Source organism: Canis lupus, chromosome 1, assembly GCF_011100685.1.
Source record: "Canis lupus familiaris isolate Mischka breed German Shepherd chromosome 1, alternate assembly UU_Cfam_GSD_1.0, whole genome shotgun sequence".
NCBI classification, from domain to species: Eukaryota; Metazoa; Chordata; class Mammalia; order Carnivora; family Canidae; genus Canis; species Canis lupus.
The window spans coordinates 31,845,566-31,862,134 of record NC_049222.1 but is presented as its reverse complement, the minus strand read 5'-3'; the positions used below and the strand labels follow the sequence as shown (position 1 = coordinate 31,862,134).

The 16,569-nt window shown below is 42.5% G+C and overlaps 1 long non-coding RNA gene across 2 annotated transcripts in view; it reads left to right on the top strand.

Moving 5' to 3' along the window:
- The first annotated feature begins 15,865 nt into the window (after positions 1–15,865).
- Positions 15,866–16,569, top strand: part of LOC106558610 — a 34,527-nt gene continuing 33,823 nt past the window's right edge. For both annotated transcript variants that reach the window (XR_005353592.1, XR_005353591.1), the window contains exon 1: positions 15,866–16,109. This is a non-coding gene — a long non-coding RNA (uncharacterized LOC106558610). The remainder of the gene's footprint in view (positions 16,110–16,569) is intronic.

Below are 16,569 nucleotides of genomic sequence, written 5' to 3'. Positions count from 1 at the left end.
AAAGGTATTTGGATTCAACTGAAATGCTAGCCTGCCCCACCAAGAGAAGCATGCTTTGTGAGAACCAATGGAAAGGAGCCTGAGCTGCTGGAACTCATTCCCCATGAATTCATGGCATGATCAATGTAAAAATGAATAAATAATCTCAAGATGTAAAACAAAATCAGCAAAAGGTTAACACCATCCTCCCCAGCTCCTCACCCCTTAAGCCCCTTCCTACCACCATCCCCATAAGCTCCTTATTCTATGGGGCTCCCTGGAAGATGTCACTTTTATAAAGAATTCTGTGGATTAAACATTTGGACTGATAGATTCCTAATTAACCCAAGTGTAAGAAAATCTAGACAATTGGAAGAGCCATCTTGGAGCTTCTGCCCTGGAAGGTAAGAGAAGTTGAAGAGCTAAATCTCCAATGAGAAGCTGCTGTGGTTCAAGGGTATCACTCAGGAGATGCCCTTGTATGATGCTAGGTCAATGCTTTTACCACCATAGACTTGACTGGCATACTTTGCAATCACCCACCAAAAAAAGCCATACAGCTACAATTGCCCTCTGAGGTCAAATATTGTATAATATGTTACAGAAGAGAAACTAGGAATCTTGAAATGTGAGGGTTTCCCAAAAGAGCCACAGGTAGCATGAATACATGCCTGGTTAATGAGCATGAAATTGTACTATATTTCTTTCCCAAGTACATTTGTTTCCTTAAACAGGCAAAATTTCTTTAATTAAAAAAAAAAAGTTTCCAGGGCATTTATTGATCTTTCATCATGAACATTTATATTAATGGTTGAGAATAAAATGTGAGCATTTAAGGAGAGAAAAAAAATCACTATGCAAGATAATCTTACGCCAAGCCTGGAGCCAAGCTAATTGAATTTTAAGTACGGTGGTGAGTTCCTCCTTCTTCACACCGCTAATATATTTCACTGAATACAGAAATAATTTTTCACTGTATATTTTAAAAACACATAAATAGACAATATTATGGCTCACAGATAGACTAAGGAAAGGCTCCTCCTGGGTTTTTTGTTCTCCATCTTTCTTTAAAAGTCTGCAAAAAAGGAAAAAAAAGATGGACCTTTATCAGAACCTGACCTTGACCATCTTTAGGGGAGAAAAAAAATGAAGAAACCTTCTAGAAGGCATCGCTAATACTCAGTAAAACAAATACATTTCAAGAGCTCAGAGTTAACTTCATCTAATGAGCCGATAATGAAAAAAATTTTTTTCTAGGACTATTTGCCTGAGGGATTTAAGGCTTTGTTATTGTAAAACAAGAAATTCTAGACTCTGAGAAAGGCCACTTGGCTCAGCATGGCTGATACATTCAAATTGCCTGATTCCAGCTCTCTATAGTTTCTCAATTTACAAATTCATCTATTTATCTTATTTGGAAAAATAAAATGATGCTTCTAGCTTCTCTAGAGTTGTTTTGGCAACTGCTTGTTGGTGACATTTATCCTCCAGGTGAGAGCGTTTTTGACAGTACCATCTTTTTTCTCCTACTGTCCTATTTGCATGAGGTCAGATTGGCCTCTATACTGTGAGCGTGAAGAGCTTAATTGGAACAATATTATTATCCTTCACAATTTACAGAAATATATTTGGCCTCTGCAAAGTGTCATTTTCCTCAGAGAGAATAAGCTGCTTCCTTATTAAGCCCTTTGGAAAAACAGAAATAGTTCTTCTGAATCCTTTGGTGTTGGCAAGGCATTCCATCGCATTGCTCTTAAAGCAAAAGAACACAATGGTCTTGAAATTTTATTCTAAATCATCCACAAGTGAAAATCTGAAGTCATAGAGTCCATCTTAATGAACTGGTATGTTTCAGAGGGAGAATCCCATTGAACCCACACAGGAAGGGATGTGGTTTATAAGCAGGCAGGATCTCCCCCCTTACGTGATCTCCTGGGTGAATCTATGTTGTCCCTTTGTAAACCCAGTTTCACCCATTCCTATAACTTCAGCTCCCTTGTATACAACGAGGGCACCAATTCTAGGCAGCCACATGTCTTGATTCTCTTTCCCTCAAAATTTTGGCCAGAAAGACTTTAAGTAGAAATTCCACCTTCTCAAGACCAAAATTAATGAGACCATTTGCTTTCTTAATTCTTTCTATGATTCCACTCTTCAGATTTTTCTCAATGATGTTCACATCTATTACTTCACTTCAACATCAGCACTCATCATTGTGCACCCAATTACCGTGCCTGCCTCAGTTTCCCCTTAATGGTATTACCTTTCTCTTAGTCTTTTGGTCATCAGATCATCTAACTGTTTTTCACTGCCTCTTCTCTTGTCTTCTAGGTATATTATCTTGTTAACTCTTCCTCTATGATACCTCTTCGTCTTCCCCTTCCCCTGTGCTTCTGCAGCCACTGCCCAGCTGCTCATATCCTCTTACTGGAAAATCCCAATTTGTGGTATTCAATTTACCTGCATCCAAATCCCCAGCATCCCATCCTTTTTCAGTCCATCGTACTCTGTGCAGCCATTTCTCTCTTCCTAAAATTCCATGTTCAGAATTTTGTCCTCTGGTCTCATCTTTTCCAGGCGCCTCCAGCCATGTTCAATAATCTACATTGAAACAACAGCAGCTGTCATCTATGAGCAGAGTACCTGCAACGATCTTACTAGGTGCCACGCACATTGCTTTACATACATTATATTTAGTCCTCTCTACACCCTGAAGAGTTAAGACTTGTTATTCCCATTTTTATCGTAGAGAGTACCAAGCCTTAAGATGGATAAGCAACTCTTCCAGTTAATAACTAGCACTGAATGAGAATGCTCATCAGTTTGCCTTCCAAACCCATGCTTTTCAGTGATTATGAAGGTCTTCGATTGCCTAATGGATCTCTCTGAACTCTTGCAGCCAGCAATTTTAACAGCCTCACAACCTGACCCACCTGATCCACTACATCACTGCAAACCTTACGCTCCAAAGGATGGTGATTAAGGTCACACACTCTAGAAGCAGCTTGCCTGGGTTCAGGTCTTGGCACCATGGCTCACCAATTTGGCAGGTCCAGGCAAGCTACCCTGCCTCTCTGCACCTTCACTTTCTTGTAAATTCTGATTATGGCACTCGTCTCAGAGAAATGTGAGATTCGATAAGACGGTGCCTCTCTTTAAATGATCCCATCTGTTTCCCCTGCCAAGAATGAGCTTCCCTTCTCTTCAACTTATGAAGATGCAACACAAACTCAACACTAACTCTGAGGAATTAATTTCATTTTCATAATATTTCCTGTAGCTAAGGTTCCCTCATCGCATTTAGAGAGTCTCACAAACGTATTTAGAATATATCACATTATCTTGCTCTGGATCAGTTATTACCTTGTGTTGTTCTTTCATTCTTTCTTATACAGTGTTTTCCTCTTCCCAAAATGATTATAAATTTCAAAGGATGCAGACATTATCTCCTGTACGCCCCACAATAAGAACTTAATACACTGCTGAGCACAAGATGCTTTGCCCCAAGCTGAGAGCCTCCGGTTTACATTTCATAAATTATTATTTACTAACCATAGTATCATTCACATTTTATTCTTTCTTCTTTTTGTTGTGGTCAAATTCCTCTTCTAAGATTCTAATCATCTCTAGCCTCAATCCTAATATCCCAACCCCACAGCCTTAGGAATTCGCTTCCTCATTCAGGACCAGTAACGGGGGCTGAGAGAGGAGTAGGTGAGAGGACATGGAGCAAGATTAAGCCTGAGAAGCAGGCAGAGCCCATCTGTTTCCCTCGTCCTATTTTAAGACAGAGCGTAGTAGCCAAAAGCACTTGTTCTGGAGCTGGGCCACTGCGGTCTGAATCCTGGCTATGTAACTATGGGCTGATGATTCCTCCTCTGGACCTTGGTTCCCTGACCTATAGGATAAGAAACATGAAGTTGGTGTGACTGTCTGATTCCCTAGGAAGCAGATTCTGAGATAGAAATTTCTCTAGGGAGTTCTCTCAGGAGAAACATCAGAAAGGCAGGGAGGGAAGCCAGTTGAGGAGAGAGTGAAGGGGAGAGGTGATCCTCCAGAGAGCTCTGAAGCTAGAATGAATGGCCCTGCAGACATATCCTGAATTGAGGCAAATCAACCAGACCTTTGCACCCTCAAAATGACCAATCATTGGATGCATTGGAAAGGTATACAACCTTGGGCAAGGCAGCGTCTGCCAAGGGCAATTTCCAGGGAAGAGTTTAGCTAAAAGCTGTCAGTAGACAACCCCTCAGGAAATGAGAGAACATATGTCTTGTCCTAGAAGAGAGATCTGCTGGACACACCACAGCATCCACTACAGTTGGTATAAAGATTAAATGAATTAATAATTTGTAAATCACTTAGAATGGCATTCGACACATTTTAGCCCAGCATAAGTGTTAGCTGTTATATCAGTTCCATTGCCTACAAGGTCTCTTTGCTTTATCTAAAGATTTCCTGACTAAAATTTTAAAAGAAAGGTGACAGTACTTTTTTTATTTCAATACCCTAAGCAGCTAAACACTATAAATATTTATGCATTTTTTGATGATTTATGGGTTTGCTTCTACCTATTACATAATGCCTTGGCTTGTTGTACTTTCAAAATGTTTATTTCCATACTGTCTATCACAGCTTAAGGCAAATAGAGGAAGAACAGTGTATTCTTAACTAAACACGGGCATCCCTAAACACATACCAGAGCAACTTCTGGGTATTTAAAGAGTAAATTAATACAGATAGCCTTGAAGAGAAAGATTTAAAAAAAAATTTTTTTAAATGCCAAACGTAGGGGCATACTTAAATGTCAATGCCACAAAAACTAGAACTTAGCAAATATCTGAATAGATGCCCTTCCAGCTACACTTCCCTCTCCTCCTGGCAATATTCCTGAGGCACTCATTTCCTCAGAGCCCTAGATATCTGGAAACCAAAATTTGAGGATCCAGGTGCTATTATTGTAGCTACCAAACTTTAAATTCAGCAAAAAGTGATTATGAGTGTATATATATATACACATATATATGTGTGTGTGTGCTGCAATCCCTCAAAATAATGTAACACTCTGATTCACATGTCAACTTATTTAATAGCATTACTGAATAAATACATAGTTTTCTATCACCATGAATTTTCTTAATCAATGTTTCACAAATATACAACTATTATATATCTCATGGTAAAAAAACATTCCAATACTCAATTTCTGGAGCTTTGCATTATTCCTAATCCCCAACATCATGTGTGTTTTTCAGCTGAAAGGCATTGAAGATGCAGATTTCCTCTTAAGTTTAGAGACAATATCTTACTTATCAATGTATATTATATCTATAGTACCTTTTACACAGTAGAAAAAGCAAAAGAAAAATCATCATTTTACAAATACTAGTTGCATGCAGACACTGACTCAGGTGCTAGAAATATAATCCCAAAATAAATATATAAATTCTCTTCACATGTAGATAACAATCTAGTGGAAGAAACAAACCATTAAAGAAATATATCTCTTAAATTTTTTCTTTTTTCTTTTATACTTTTGATAAATGATGTTAAGGAAAATTGGGTGTGATGAGTCATGATTTTAGGGGAAGTTGTTTTAGATTGGATAAGCAAGAGGAAAGATGTTAGATACCAGAAAAGAAGCAGAGTCAAGGAAGGACTGAAAGGATAAGGAGACATTAGTTAACAAGACATGGGTGGAGGATTCCAGGCAGAGGGTCCACCATGCATAAGGAAGTGAAGGAATCCTCTGTATTACCACTGGCAGAGGGATAGGACTACCTGCAATTTAGAATGCAATTTAGAGATAGATTTGATTGAAAGCTTAACATGCAGGTTTTTAAAACATTGCTTACTTTGTAAACAATTATAAGAGGGGCACAGTGGTGGCTGTGTGGCTCAGTGGTTAAGTGTCTGCCTTTGGCTCAGGTTGTGATCCCAGGGTCACATGGGACTCCCCTCAGGGTGTCTGCTTCTCCCTCTGCCTCTCTCTCTGTGTCTCTCATGAATAAATAAATAAAATCTTTTTTAAAAAATTATAGGAAAACACATATTTGGTTTGACAGTGAAATATTTATTTCATTAAGGATCAATCATCATGGTAAATGTTATGAATATAGGTTGAACGAGAGAGTGGTAGTCCTCTAGGAGCTTACAGTTCAGCCAGAAGGGGATGTCACCAGACAATTACACGAAGAAGGACAAGTGCTGGGAAGGGGCCAGTACAGAGGGGTAAGAAAATCCAGAAGGGACCATTAGTTTCAAAGAGGGCCTCAATAGGAAGGAGCCTATCATTGGACACGTGCTCTATGGTAAAGCTCAGGATCCCTCATGGGAGAGGATTAGCTTGCCAGCAAACGTTGGGACACCTGAGAAAAGGCCTTGACCCAGGAGAGGAGCCTTGAAAGAGGACAGAATAGGAGGGGACGTTTGAAGGAGATGACCATTTAAACCTTAGAAGTAGTTGTTTTTTTTTTTTTTTTTAATAAGTGAAATAGATTGAATTGATACATCAATTCCATACCACTTTAAAAGTAAATCCACGTGATCCGGCATTATTTTGTTTGCTTGTCCACGGTGGGCTGCTTTTCTCAACTCACTGATAGCACACGCTCTTTATATTTATTCTGTTGTTTAGGTCTCCATCCTACTTCTCCTTAAATTTAGCAGAATTCATCAGCCAAATCACAAGAAAGCTGCTTTTACATGTGGACCTTATCATATGTACCCATACATTTTGTAAAATAATACTAACACTAATAATGGAAACCACACTATCTTGGCACTTCCTGAGTGCTATGGCTCTGATAGACTCTTTCCAGTGTCTTGGCGTTTTAGATGGCGTTCATTTCGGGGTTTTGTTTGTTATCTCCTTTGACAGGACTCTCAGTACTGACTCTTCCTTAATCAGTTAAACTGTTGAATGGTAAAAGCTACTTTTCCTTGGGGAACCAGAATATCGTAATATAATCTTTCTGCCATTCCCAACAAAAGACTGTGTCACCTGACTCCTACAGCCTGTTGGTCCTAAATTTTTAAGTACTGATTCCACACATTTGTGATTAAGAGAAGAACCCCCCAAGTAAGGAAGAACAAAAGGCTGGAGGTGTAGCAGCAGAAAACCAGAGGGAGAAAGCAGAAGAACAGGAAAGAACAAAAGAGGGAACAATTTACTACAGAAAACAATCAGAAGAAAATATCAAGGAATTTGAATGCCTTCTCTTCTGTGTAAGTTACCAGAGTTTCAAACGTCAAAAATGTATTTGCAGCCATTTCTATAAAATGTTGGCCTGGGTGGCTCAGTCGGTTAAGTGTCTGCCTTCAGCTCAGGTCAAGATCCCAGAGTCCTGGGATCAAGCCCCACATCAGGCTCCCTGCTCAGCCAGGAGTCAGCTTCTCCCTTTCTCTCTCCCTCTGCCTGGCAGAGCATGGCTCATGTTCACTCTCTTTCTCAAATAAGTAAATAAAACATCTAAAAAAAATTAAAATAACTAAAAATAAAATAAAATGTTGGCCACATTTTATAATGATCAGGTATTCCCAAGTGTCTAAATGTCTCGCATATTTTGGTAGATCAATTCAGTTCTAACCCCAATTACAAATATACTGTGACTCAATGGATATTACCCAGTGGGCTTTTGTTATAAAAGCAAATCTGTCTCCTGGAGAACTCCATATACTTTACCCTGATTAATCAGCATGCAAAGTAAGGAAAAGGTATAGAAATAACTGCTATCTGCACTTTGAATTAAGAGAAAGTGCTAGAGAAATTCTAATGTCTAAGGTCAAAAAGCCAATCAAGGGCAAAGCCAAGACCAGCTGCCCTGCCTCGCCCTGTGGATTCAACCTGTTTCTCTCCCTGAATAGCAAAAGAGGTTGTTAATTTAAATAAAGCCAGGCTTTAGCCATAAGACAAACACAAGAGGGTTCTTTTGTGAGGGGTATCTTTTTTTTCCCTTAAAAAGCATCCTTTGAAGAAGGTATCTATTTACCCTAGACATAATAGAATGTAGCAAAAACACTTATATAACATCTCTCTAAGCTTCCTTCTGCTAATAGTGAAAGACTGAACCACACATGGGCATTGCACAGTACAGGAACCATCAGCCTCCCCTGGGGTATTACCTAATATTTATTTGAAAAACAATTTTTATTTGGATTCATGCTTCACTTCATGCTTTCAATAGATCTGTATCTGAGAAGGCAGAGAGTTGATTTTCAGAAATTACTGTGCATGCAACAGATTTCCATGCTGTGTTTGCCTCTGGTAAAGTAACTCAACTTTTGTATTTCAAACGTGGTCTCCTGGTCTCTCTAAGATGTTCTTGGGGACCCTGAACAATACAGGAGCTCCTGCTACTGCTCACAAAGGCACAGCGGTGGCTTTCAAAGGGAGTCATTCCGTTAAACCTGAGCATAACAATGGGAAGTGGAGGATCCACTCTCCAGCTGGTGTTAAATCGTGCAAGGTATTATCAAATCCTTTCCCCAAGGCTGGCATCTTCCCTTCTATTCAGTAAATCCCTCTACAGAATCCAAATACTTCAGGGTTCAATTGTTGCATGGTAAGCATTGACAATCACCCTATACTTTCTGCAGGGGATGGACATACACAGTGTAGGTGGCTGAAAGCTGTCAGCAACTTAGACAATCTCTATTAAGTCTTGCCCCCCTACAACAATCAAGTTTGATAACATTTGCTAGCCTCCTGTAACACAACATGAGAGTATTTTATTTTATAGAATCATTGCATGTAAAGGGCCAGAAAATAATTTAGAAATCAAAACCCAATGTTTTACAAATGAAGAAGTTTCTAAGAGCTAAAGTGACTTGTCCAGTGTTAGATACACAAACGGTGGCATAATCAGGCCTTGAACCCTGGTGTCCTGGCCTGCTTCTCACTGTACCATAGTTCCTACACTGTAAAGCATGGGAGCACAGGGACCATGCCTCGTTCATCTGTCACTATCTGTCTAGCTGTTAGCACAGTGCCTAACACATAGCACAGCAAGGAGGGGGCGTTCGGGTGGGGAAGGAAATGTTGAATGCTTGGGTCCAAATCTAACCCATTTTTTAAAAAGTCTTAACTATCTTAGCTTATGTAGCTGAGTCTGTGAGAATGGGGTTATGGTGGAAAAAAAGACAAAAGGGACACCAGACACGGGGGAGGGGAATGGATATGGGGTTTGCAGAGAAGGACAGAGTTAGGTGGAAATACCAGAAGCTTATAACTGAACAAAAAAATCATCGGGATAGGATGTCTGACCCCAAAATGTGACTCTCTGAAGCCCCATGTCTCAAAGAAGTTGTGTAGTTTGTGAAGGGGACCCATAGGATCCAGGACAGAGTGGCTGATGCATGCCTTTTCCTACCAAGAGAGCAGCTCAAATCACAGGGCATGGGTTCCTGTAAGAGCTCACTGCCAAGTTCTGATCCACACACCTCTTCCCCATGAGACCTTTTGACCTCCTTGAAACTATGAAAGTGACTTGCACTGTGATGATCTTGAATCCAGTCTCCTGGGTCCCATTCAGGGGACCTGACTTACATCAAATTCCACCGCAGGGGGATCCCTGGGTGGCGCAGTGGTTTAGCGCCTGCCTTTGGCCCAGGGCGTGATCCTGGAGACCCGGGATCGAATCCCACGTCAGGCTCCCGGTGCATGGAGCCTGCTTCTCCCTCTGCCTATGTCTCTGCCTCTCTCTCTCTCTCTCTCTGTGTGACTATCATAAATAAATGAAAAAAAAAAAAATTCCACCGCAGGGTGTGGAGGGAAGGGATGCAAGTAGAATCCAGAGTTCCTCCAACGTGCTGCCATGCTCTGCCTTTCGCATCACAACAGCCACTGCCCCTCCTTCTTCACCCTTCACCATGATGTACTTAACCCTACATTAACAATCTCTTACCCCCCATAATCTCTTACAGTCAGCATGGTTTAGCCATTTAAACACTAACGTATCTCAAGTATCTATTTTCTGGCTCAACATCTCTCCTGACTTTCAATTGCATGACTTAAAGGCACCTCATAAGCAAAATGTTCAAACCTTAAGTGAATGCAATAGATCCTCTTTATTCACGAATTCCAAATTGCAAATTTGTCTATTTGCTACCATGTATCTATAACCTCCAAATCAATACACAAGATGTTTTCACGGTCTATCACAGACATGTGCAGAATGGAGAAAAAAAATTGAGTTGTCGGACTCATGTCCCCACTGCGGTAGAATGAGATGATGTGGGGATCCCTGGGTGGTGCAGCAGTTTGGCGCCTGCCTTTGGCCCAGGGCTCAATCCTGGAGACCTGGGATCGGATCCCACGTCAGGCTCCGGGTACATGGAGCCTGCTTCTCCCTCTGCCTGTGTCTCTGCCTCTCTCTCTCTCTCTCTCTGTGTGTGTGTGTGACTATCATAAATAAATTAAAAAAAAAAAAAAGAATGAGATGATGTTAAAGCTCTCCTATGCTAAACAAGTATTCTTTATGCAGTCCATTTTGTGCCACCTTTTTCCCACTTTTGTATTTTGTTGGGATTTCACTTTTAAAATGAACACCCCAAGCTTACTGCTGAAGTGCTGTCTAATGCCGCTAAGCGTAAGACTATGACATGCCTTAGAGAGAAAATATACGTATTAGTAAGCTTTGTTCAGGCATAAGTTACAGTGCTACTGGCTGTAATTTCAATGTTCATGAATCAACAATATATATTGAATAGAGTGTCTGTGACGGCTAATTTTATGTTGTCAATTTGACTGCCCTCTTGGGTGCCTAGATTAAACCTCAATTCTGGGTGTGTCTGTGAGGGTATTTCAGGATGGGATTAGCATTTGATTCCTTAGACTCAGAAGAGTCCCCAACTGCAGGTGGGCATCATTCAATCCCTCAAGGGCCTGAATGGAACAAAAGGCAGAAGAAGGAGGAATTCAGCACTTTCCTCCTCCTGCCTGATGTTTGAGCTAGGTCTTCTCTGTTGGGCTGGAATTTACCCCCATAGATTTCCCCTGGTTCTTAGGCCTTTGGACTCACGCTTAAATTACACCACCAACTCTTCTGAGTCTCCAGCTTGCAGATGGCAAATCAAGACTTAACCTCCATAATTGGGTGAGCCAAAATAAATCTCTCTCTCTCTCTCTCTCTCTCTCTCTCTCTCTATATATATATATATGTATACATATAAAATATACATATATATGGGTATGTATGTGTATATACATGTGTATGTGTGTGTGTGTGTGTGTATTCTATTGGTCTGTTTCTTTGGAGAACCCTAACTAATGCATTGTTTTTAAACAGAAACACACCAAAAAAAAAGGTTAGATGTTCATCAGTTGATGAAAATGTGACCGGAGTGTCTAGGTGGCTTAGTCGGTTAAGCATCTGCCTTTGACTCACATGATGATCCCAGGGTCCTGAGATCAAGCCCTGCATCGGGCTCCCTGCTCAGTGGGGAGTCTGCTTCTCCCTCTGCCTCTGCCCTTCCCCACTGCTTGTGCACACACACGTGTGCTTGTACCCTCTCTCTCTCTCTCTCTCTCTCTCTCTCATAAATAAGTAAAATATTTTTTGGAAGGAAGGAAGGAAGGGAGTGAAGGAGGAAGGGAGGAAAGAAGGAAGGAAGCAAGAAAATGTGACCAGAAGCTCCCAGAAACCTAACTCTGTATTTCCCCTAGAAGCAAGGGTTCGATATTCACTAATTCAGTGTCTGTAGCGACTTTATAGAACAGAACTGCCATAAATACAGAGAATGGACTGTGATTATCTCTTAGTTCATCTTAAATCCCCACCTTATCCACAAGCTCAAAGTCCCAGGAACCTGGGACTCAGGCCTCCTCCTCTCCAGGCAAACTAAGTCAGCCCTGGGCCAAATAAATGCATTCCCTCCTCCTCAGGCCCCACCACCCCGCCAGGTTCTCACCCTCTGGCACCAAAATGATCACCAAGGGCTCCTCACTGGTCTTCCTCCTTCCACCTCTGGGTCCGCCCTTCACCTCCTGCCTGTGTGAATGGACTGTGACCCTGCCCTGCTGCAAACCCTACCTCTGAGATCTCGCCAGGCCTGCAGCCACACCTCAGCTCCAAATTCCCCAGGGAGCACTGAGGCGCCTGTGAAAACAAACTGCCAGAATCTTTCTTTCGCATTAGTCACCACTCCCCGAGTTCACTCGTCTGCATTTGTCAATGTCCTCGCCCAGGCTGTCCTGTTCTTCCCTCTTCTTTTTTTTATTTTAAAGATTTTTATGTATTTATTCATGAGACACACACACAGAGAGAGAGAGAGAGAGAGAGAGAGAGGCAGAGACACAGGCAGAGGGAGGAGCAGGCTCCATGCAGGGAGCCCGACGTGGGACTCGATCCCGGGACCCCAGGATCACGCCCTGGGCCGAAGGTGGCGCTAAACCGTTGGGCCTCCAGGGCTGCCCATGTTCTTCCCTCTTTGAGTGAATGAACACCTACTTGTCTTTTGAGGCACAACTCGAGTGGCACCTCCAGCATGAAGTGTCCTCTGATCTCAATGCAGGAGGGGACGGGCAGGGCCTTCCTTGGGGCCGCGGGGGCGTCTGGCACACACTTTCCTACCTGCCTTCACCGCATGCAATGGTAATTGTTCAGATTTTCCTGCTCCTTTGCCCCACGGACGGATCTCGAGGACAGGAGCTGTCTCTTCATGCCTGATCTCACAAGAAGTTTCTGCTCAGAATACGGAATGCAATAAGCAATGATGAACAAGTGATGAGGAAAAGAATAAATGACATTATCCCCACGGTGTCACTTTGACTTACCCTCCTGTTTCTTCTGTGACTCCTCTTGGTCTTAGCTCTCTACCTGCTTAAAGGAATAATTGGGTATCTACCCACTCAGAGAAGGGGGCAAAGTTTCCAAGCAAAACCATAACTGCCAGGTGTTGACTATTTTAAAGCTCATGGTTGAAACCAGAAAAATACCTGGCCCCCTGCCTAACCTTTGCTTTGGCCTGGAAATTCCCTAGCCCTTTTGTCCATTACCTACAATTTATCCTTCCTTTAAAGTCTGAATCTTTTCTTCTCTACTAAGCCTTCCCAGCTACCTTCTCCTGTACCCCCAAGCCTCTGTCTACCTCACCTTCTGTGCTGCTTGAGGGGTTCCTAGCACGTGCCAGCTGATACCTTTATTGATCCTTCTGTGCCTCCTGACCTGGAAGGTTCCTAAACACAGGGACCAATGCATGCTAGGCACACAGTAGATGTGAAACAAGTTTGCTAAGTAAGAGAATCACAATAACCCTTTGAGGTAGGTGTCAGAATAGCCTGAGAGCAGCAACAGCATAATGATTGAGAACCAGTGCTCTGGGTTGGAATCCTGACATGATCACATTCTATCCGGGAAAACCTGAGTTAGTAAATTTCTTTGTGCATCAGCTTTCCCACCTGTAAAATGGGATTAATGGCAGTACATACCTCATCAATCTTTGTCATGATCGATAGAGGGAAATGCATATTAATCACTAGCAAATTCCCTAGCACACAGCACCTGGCCCAAAGTACATACTCAGCGCATTGTTGGCTATTATGAATCCATTGTGTTTTGGGGTTTTTTGTTTTGTTTTGTTTTGTTTTTGTTTTTAAGATTTTCCTTATTTCCTTATTTATTTAACAGACAGAGAGAGCACTTAGAGTAGGAGGGGCAGAGGGAGAGGGGGACGCAGACTCCTCACTGAGCAGGGAGTCAGACATGGGACTGTATCCCAGGACCCTGGGATCCTGACCTGAGTCGAAGGCAGACACTTAGCCCACTGAGCCACCCAGGCACCCCTATGAATCTATTTTGTATAAATGAGAAAACTGGTGCTAAAGATTAAATGATCAGGATCACTCGGACATAAATTGTGAGGTGGGGTTAAAGTAGTAGAAAGGTGAGGGAGTTTCAAAAAGTAAAAGGACAAAGCTGATTCAAGAGTAACAAGGATATGCTGACTCAGAGAGGGGAGGCTGCTAGACGGCCCTGCGGGATCATATTTGTACAAGGGAGAAAGTGTGTACATAGAGTCCTTGAGAGTGCAGGGATTCTGAACGCATAAAACTCCAGCGGTAAGGGATGCTTGGTACAAAAAAGGCGAGCACCTTCCAGAACAGGGTCCGAGGGGATGTTGGCACAGACGGAGCACAGAGGGCTAAGGAGAGGCCAAGTAGGGCTGGGAAGGAGTTCAACGATATTACAAACTGGGGGCAGAGGGCAGGATAAGAGTCAGCCCCCAACAGTGGGCCTTTCCCCAAAAGCTGAACCCAGCAGGAGAGCCTGAGACAGAGAAGTGTCTGGAATGAACTGTGAATACTTTAACCTGAGGAAAGGAGACTCCATTGTGACATGTGGCACCTGTACTCACCCAAGCTATCCTCACCTAGAGTGATGAAGGCCAGTCATGTGCTTGTGCCAACCCCCAGGCCAGCTTCTCCATTCTTCACAGGACACAAGGTGCCCAGGGTCCAAGATGCTTTTATTCACGTATGAAAATGTTTTCAGCTGGGTTTCTTTTAAAATCAGAAGAGAAAAAGGATATAATGATAATGAATACATAAAAATGAATCCAGCCGGGGTGCCTGGGTGGCTCGGTTGGTTAAGTGGCAGCCTTTGGGTCAGGTCATGATTGTGGGGTCCTAGGATCGAGCCCCATGTCCAGCTTCCTGCTCAGCAGAGTCTGCTTCTCCCTCTCCATCTGCCCCCTACTCCTTACGCATGCTCTGTGTCTGTCTCTCTCCATCTCTCTCAAATACAAAAAAAAAAAAAAAAAAATCCTAAAACAAATTTTTAAAAAAATGAATCCAGCCTGGATTATATTCATCTTTATACCGCTGCAGTCACAAAATACGATCGTCAGTGTGGAGGAAGGGCCCTTGGAGACAAAAGTCCTCAGCTAAGTCAGTGAACCACTTACCAGATAAAGCACCAAAGTCATAATGTAGCCCTGCCAATGCTGTGAGCTGGAATCCAATGAGCAAGAAAAGTGAAGAAGAAGTAGAAGTCCAGAACACGAGGGCCCTATGTTGGGCTAAGAAATCTCTCTCTTGGAGGAGGACAAAGAAGTTCCCTTATCTTACCCATGCCCCACTTCCCCACCCCCACCCCCACCGCAGCAGCAATGTAACTCTTACAAGACTGGGTGTCACTGACATTAATTATACCTATTGGCCCCTTCACTCCTGTCCTGCGACATCAGCGATCACCCAAACACTTCCCCAGCCTCACTTGGATCATCTTGGTCAAGCTCTTCCTCCCTTCCGCCTTGTACAATGAACACCTAGCCCATTGATGGTGTCTGCAAATGTTTAAAGAATGACCGTATAGTGTTTTGAGCTCTTAATCATAGATTTTGAAAACCGGAATTTTCATGCTATGCTCTATAACCCGTACATCCATTCCTACAAAATATTAGGATCAGTTAAAAACAGCTCTCCTCACTGAAACATTTTAAATGAGTAAGAAAGAAAAGGGGACCTTTCTTCCTCTTCTTTTGCACTGAACAGTCCATTGAGGTTTATAAATACACTTTATCAAATCCCTCTGTGCAAGTAGTCCTGAGTGTTCCCCCACCAACCCTGCACCATGAGAGAATGAATAAATGAATATCTAACAGGGCCCACACAATACCCACGAGATAATCGGCATTCTGAAAGTGTCTGAAGATATCATGTATGATAGACACCAAAGAGTGACCCTGTGCATTTTACTCCCGAATTACTGGTTGGCAGCAATGGCTGAGCAATACAAACAGATCTGAGGAGGACACAACAGATAAATTCAGAAAACAGGGTCAGCACGATTAGTTGATGTCAGAAATGATACTTTTCTGTTCCCCCGCCCCCTTCTGATTTATGCAGGACACAGTTTCTGATTTCCTTTGTTTTGCAATCCCCATATATTCCAGCTCGTTATTCAATACAAACGGCCAGACTGTTTACTGAAGGCTGGTGTGTCAGTTGTTGAGGGAAGAAGAGAGGGAGCAGGGCCCACCCCCAAAGCCCAGCTCCCAGCCCCGTGGACGTGGACGGCTCTTGGGGGCTCCAGCCTCCTCGGAGCACACGGAGACAGCCAAAGGTCCACCTCGGAAGGGAGTCTGTACAAGGCCAGTTTGCAGCCTGACAACCAGAAGGGGACACTGAGGTAGGTACCATCCCCAGGACAAACATGCTGAAAATAATTATTCTGATCCACACACGCGGGCTAAGCTGTGAGAATGCTCTTGTAAGCGAGGTCTGCTTTAATAGAAACATAAGTATTATGCATTGCAGTCTATTATAAATTGGTTGCAATTTTCTCCTGACACTTTCTGAATTAAACTAGTTAGTATACAAAAAAATAATAATAATAATAACAAATGCCACAAAGCAAAAAGCAAACTCGGTGTCTGAAGGTTAATGATTGCTCATGAAAGCCACAGAAATAAATTATCTGCCTAGGGACACTGTCACATGATCAGCACAAAAGCTGCAACAGCCAAAAATGTTTATGTAGAGGAAAAAAACACCGTCAGCGTCACAGAACCCTTCCCCCCACAGCTAAATTCGAGTCCTGAGCCAGCCAGCTGCTCCTGACTGCTTACATTAAACTAATTTGTGCTGCT